The 6,285-nt window shown below is 36.6% G+C and overlaps 1 long non-coding RNA gene across 1 annotated transcript; it reads right to left on the bottom strand.

The window, feature by feature from the left end:
• Positions 1-671: 671 nt before the first annotated feature.
• Positions 672-5,469, bottom strand: LOC110008061 (uncharacterized). Its single transcript, XR_002282524.2, has 3 exons — positions 4,951-5,469; positions 4,321-4,503; positions 672-1,193 (listed from the first exon to the last, which is right to left on the bottom strand). It is a non-coding gene; the product is annotated as an uncharacterized LOC110008061 (long non-coding RNA).
• Positions 5,470-6,285: the final 816 nt, after the last annotated feature.

Raw genomic sequence — 6,285 nt, forward strand, 5'->3', positions numbered from 1 at the left:
TTTATTTTCTTTGGAGGAACTAACCCTTATCGAATGGTCAAGCCCCTTGAAATTGCCCACTACATGGCAAAAGTAAAAATTATATAAGTGAAGGAAGACCTCATTATTAGGCTGTTAAAAAGGGATGGTCGGAGAATGACTACTCCAAGAGAAACATCAAAGCGTGCTTTCTTGTTATCCTCAGAACTCATACATATATAAGGGATATAAGGGAGAACACTTTTTTTTTTTTTTCTAATGATTTACAATATTTAAAATTCCTAAGAGTAAATAAAATTTCTCAATTTTACTGAAAGTTTATTTTTTTCTAATTAATGAGGTTGCTTGCACATAAATTTATCGCGCCTAAAATTCATGATAATAAGCAGAAGTAATTATTTCATTTCATTTTTTAAAAAAGAACGAATTATTTTTCAAGATAAAGAAGTCACTTACCTAGAATATTTGAAAGGGAACTTCCGAAAAAAATTCTGCTAGAGAGAGGACCTCACTGTGTTTGTAAGAGGGAGAGCGAGAGTGGAGTTCTGTAAGGCGACGCCTTACCCTTCACCCTATTTAAATCTTTTAGAACGCCTCTACCTCATGTGTGAGGTGTAGCGTAAATGTCTGCCTTTAACACATGAAAACTACGTGGCAATGCAACAAAGCTTAAACCAAATGAAGGTAAAAGCTTTTGAAAGTAGTAATTGTCCCTAAGGACCATCATGCTTATACGAACCATCACTTATTAAAAGCTGTTTTTGTTTTTTTTTTGAAATTTTAGGATTATTACAATATAACTTATTGGCAATAGAGATGACACTTTCTTTTGGTTCAACAAATAGCTTGGTGATGCACCTTTCTCTTCTTCTTATCTTGACCTCTTTGCTAGAGTTGCTCAACCTGACGCAAAACTTTCAAAGTTGATTTCTCTTTCTCCCTCTATTTGTATGGTTTGGAATATCGGATGCTGCTACAATAGGCTACCAGACATGGTTATTTTGTTGCTTCATAATCACCTCCAACAGCTTGAACAAGTTTACATCTCTTCGAATGTCGAACACTTGGTCATATGGGAATAAAAAACGGACATACTTTTTTTCAGCAGATCAGTGTATAAGCTCCTTTCTATGGATTGGGTCCGTAATGTTGATATCTCTTTGGATTCTATTTGGAAATGGCCAGTTCTAGTAAAAATCCAAGCCTTCCTATGCCTGCATGTCAAAGGAAATGCTTAACATTAGACAACCTACAAAAGAGGGGTAAAATTCTTCTAAATATTTGCTTGATGTGCAAAACTGATGAAGAATCTGGCTCCCATCTTTTCTTTCACTTTCCTTTTCCCTTTAGCTTATGGCTCTGGGCCTTCTTTTTATTAGGTTTTTTCCTCATGATACCTTTGAATCTCATCAACATTATTAACCATCTTTCTGCCATTGGATTACTAAAAAAAAGAGTTGTGATTTGGAAAATTTTCAGAAGTGAAATCTATGGTAGATTTGGTTAGAACGTAACAAAAGAACCTTTGATGGGATGTCTCAGAGTATTGAAAGGGTAAAAGATCTCATTTTACAATCTCTTTGGAATTGGTTTTCCTCCATGCCTGAAGGACGGGTTGCTCTTCGAACTGATATTTATATCAATCCAAAATTTCTAGCTCATTCCTCTTCTCACTCTCGCCATCCCTTTAGAACTTGGATTGCACCTCTAGAAGCTTGCCTCAAGCTTAATTTTGATAGTAGCTCATTTAGAAATCTAGGGCTTGCAGGTGCTGGTGTGCTTCTTCGCAACAATTTGGATCGGTTCTTTTTTCTTGTTCGAGTCCTTGTGGGTCTACAACAACTAATCATGCTGAATTGGCTACTCTCCTTCAAGGCCTTCATATTATCATCGACAAGGGTTTCATTGGTGATATTATAATTGAAGAGGGATTCCCTTAATGTTATCAAGTGGTGTAGAAAAGAGCAAATGATCCCTTGGTCCTTATTTACTATTTGGTTAAAAATTCAATAACTATGTGGCTGGCCTAATTTGATGATAAGCTTCGGCCACACTATGCGTGAAGCCAATGATGTTGTTGATGGGCTTGCTAAATATAGTGTTTCTCTTCCCTTTTTGCATGTTTCTAATAATTTGATTTAATCTTTGTTATCTCATGCTTTTAAAGCATTGCTTTAATAAAAGTTCATAACATTTGTTAAAAAAAAGTCCTTCAATAAATAATATTTAACGGTGATGAGGAGTTATTTAAAACACGTTGGCTAAACTAAATAATGGAGGTCATTTCGGTTATAAGGCCGTTATATACTGCTTAACGCCCAACATAAAATAATGTTGAGAAATACAAACAGTGCTATTATAATGGAAGAAAAAACAATTTTTTCATAAAAATAAAATTAAATAAAGAAACATATTGTTAAAATATTACACCATTTTTTTCACTATTTTTCTGTTATTATAGTTGTTTCTTCTGTTATTATAGTTGTTTCTTTATTTCTTTAAAACAAGAAATGTATCATCTTATTTTTGTTAGTTCCTGATTTTTGTTTATACGATTTTCAAAGTTAGAGATTGAAATTTAGGAAATTTCTTACACAGTGGGAAGTAAACCTTACTTGAATATTCAATGAAATTAAATCATGACATTTAAGGACTTTTTTGTTTCCAGTAAAAATAAAAAATATGATATTTTCCATATTTTAATATAATTTTTATGACTAAAGGTATTTAATTTTTGTTTAAATTACAAATTTAAGAGTATAATAATTTCATTGGTCACACCACCCAACATCCACCATCTTCACTTTTCCTCGATGGTGGGAGATGAGTTACACATTTTTTGTTAGGCGGTTCATTAAATAATTGAAGCAAAGACACACCTCCAAAATCCAGTGAAAGATGTAGTCAAGGGGACAAAAACCCCTACAATGGATTCAAAATCTATTGCTATTCTTAATTTTTAAATTTAAAGATTAAAAAGTGGTGAATGTCGAGCAGATTTATAAACACTTAAAAATCTTGAAAATAAACAGCCCATAGAAACTGCACTATTTTAAAGCTTGGAATCTTTCTTTTTTTCATATCCTTGCATCCAAAGTCCATATGCTCAATTGGAGGGTTTCCATTGCTGGAACAATATTTCTTAGTCAACTTTATTTGTGCCTTATTTTAAAAGGTTATGTTAGGGTGCTCACACTGAATTGCACTTTTTACTTGTACTCAACAAATTGTAGACACTTATATACCCGGGTTTTGTAATATAGTATTTTTTTAATAAGGGTATTTTTTATCATTAGAAGGGGTGTGTCATCATTCATGTGGGTATAACATTATCCACCTGGAGTATTAAATGTCACCAGTGTGTACCATGTGGGTGATGTCATCGGTGTGATATCATCCATGTAGCATGTGACATCACCCACATGTGGGTGATGTCATCATCCACATGGGGTATAACATTACCTACCTGGAATATTAAATGCCACTAGTGTGCTTCATGTGGGTGATATCACATTCTACGTAGATGATGTCACACCCCTCATAATGATAAAAAGTACCATTACTAAAAAAATGCTCAATATACAAAACAATGCTATATAAATATCTAAAATTTGTTAAGTACATTTATAAAATAATATATAATGTAAGCATCCTAACATAACTCTATTTTAAAAGCATAGTGGTGAGCCATATATAATCTATTTCCAATACTTTTTGAAGGAGGAACAATTACGCTAGTCCACCCTAGAGGTAAGCGCTGATGTGGATGGGTGTAGATACATGCACTTAGTATTATACTCATATGAGGTATATACTACATAGTTGTGTTCTAGGAATCAAACATAAAATTGAACCGGTGAGAGGTGAGGTATTCTACATAGTAGTGTTATAGGAATCGGACTTAAAATTGAACTGATGAGAGGTTTGATCTAGTAAATATTAATCCATTCACTAATCAAATTAGATATTGAAAAAGTAACATGACTATAATTTAAAAACACAAATATATTACAAAAATTAACCCCAATTTGTCTAATCGGTCCAACTATTCAAAATCAGATGATTTAATGGGCTAAATCTTATTTGATCAATTTTCGACCATCACCAATATTATCTGGAATGGACCACCTAAGGAACTAGTTGGCCATCCGATTGATCGGTCCGAGAGAGCCAATCGTCTCTATATATATATATATATATATATATATATATAAGGTTTAAGCACTCGACGAAAGCCTAACATATAGGGCACAAGTGACACTACTATACTCCCATGAAGTATGAGAATACTCAGCAAATAGTTACATCAAGGACGTGTTTGATTGTGGAAGAAGGGGTTACCATATGGAATCTGGAAGGGGCAGCTTCCTACTTTTATGTTGTAAACCCCCATGGTGCACCGTGCATTTTCCACGTGGGTCCCACAAATGTGGCATTGGGATTGGTAGAACTGGAGTCATCCACTAACCGTAAATTCCACCAAAACAAACGCACCAAAATACTGAAAGCGAGTATTTATGATTTCTGTAAAATGCATGAGAGAAAACATACTGATGAGAGCATGGATTCCAAGTAACGCTAATAACAAACAACATTACTGCATATCTTTCTCCATTGCATCATCATGTCTAAAATAACACAAACTTAAAGAAAAAAAAAAAAAAGAGAAGGAAAAATAAAAAAAATAAAGTCAAAATAACACAAACTTAAAGAAAAAAAAAAAAAAAAAGAAAAAAAAAAAAAAATAAAGTCAAGCTTCCTAGCTTTTTTTCACTTCTCCAAAATTCTGAACAAATGGAAGAGTAATATTCAGTCTCTCAGATGAAAGTGATAAGAATTGCTACGAATAAACTCCAGTTAAATCCGGAAGAAAAAAGCCGGAAAGTCAGCCTTTCATGATTCGCTAAGGAAAAAAGAAACTAGAGGGAGAAAAATTTAAAACTGAGAGAGAGAGGATGGGTGAGCACAAACTTCCTGGTGCTAAGAGTCCTTGGTCTTCTCATCATCAAAGGCCGAGTTAGAGCGAGATAAAGTTAAAGATCTCGGCGTCCTCGGTCTGTATGTCTCAATCCTATTCCCTTTATCGTCGTAAATAATGGACTCTTCATCATCAGAGCTTGGCACCTTGCAGCGTTCTCCCAAAATAATGGTTTTCTTCCAAATCAAATCTCCTCCTCCTCCTTCATCTTCGCCTTCCTTCTTCCGGCCAAAGCTCAGCTTCCGGCTGAGACTTATGGCCAATTTACGAGCAAGCGGAGGAGGGTCTTCGTGCTTCTGTGGTGGATCAGGGGGACGAGGAGGAGGAGGAGGAGAGGAGGCTCGGTGACTGTGGGCTCGGCATGCACAGAGGCCCATGACTCTCTCCCTCTCTCTCTCTCTCTCTTAGACTATGCTCTCTCTAGAATTCTTTTGGTGCACTCTCTCTCTCTCTTAGACTATGCTCTCTCTAGAATTCTTTTGGTGCACTCTCTCTCTCTCCAGAATTCGTCTGTTTTGTTTTTCAGTTTTTCTTTCTTTTTATAGGATGTGGTTAGAGAGGCGATAGGCTTAGGAAGTTCCATTCTTTTAGCGAGATGCCCTGGTGGCAAAGGTGAGCAATGGGCCGGGCCTGCCTCGGCCCAGCCCCTCTCTGTTTCCTATATGGCAGGCTTAGGCACTGCCTTGGCCTTTTTTGAGTCGTGCCGGGTCAAAAAAAAAAAAAAAAAGGGTTAAGCTGGGCTGAACACGGCTGGCACTGGACCTAACATATATGGTCGGCTTAGACATTGCTTTGGCTTCTTTAGGCCGGGAAGTGCCAGATAAAAAATAAATGAAGAAAAATAAGAAAAAAAAAAAAAAATGAGGGTTACGCGGGGCTGAACATGGTTGGCACTGGCCCTAACATATATGGCCGGCTTAGACATTGCTTTGGCTTCTTTAGGGCAGGGAAGTGTCGGGCCAAAAATAAATGAAAAAAAATATAAAAATAAGAAAAAAAAAAAAGGGTAAGTCCGTACGGAACCGGGCTGGCACTGGCCCTAACCTGACCCTCAGGCCATTTTTGTGGCTCATGCCATACTTTTTTTAGGGCCAAGCCGACTGGGCCCGAACGGACTTACTATTTTAGGGCCAAGCCAACTGCCCCGGGCGCACGTACTCTTTTAGGGCCAAGCCGACTGGGCCGGGGTCCATTGCCAGCGCTACTTCTTGGTCTTTGAGACTCGTGAGAATATGACGTTTCGTTTTCAGTGGAGGATAGTTGCACGAGGTAGCTGAAGCCTAAAGATTTAGTGTTCCCCAGGCGAACAATGTCTGTTTACTACCGCT

Source organism: Amborella trichopoda, chromosome 5 (genome assembly GCF_054954075.1).
Source record: "Amborella trichopoda isolate Santa Cruz 75 chromosome 5, AtrichopodaSantaCruz75HAP2 v2.0, whole genome shotgun sequence".
NCBI lineage: Eukaryota > Viridiplantae > Streptophyta > Magnoliopsida > Amborellales > Amborellaceae > Amborella > Amborella trichopoda.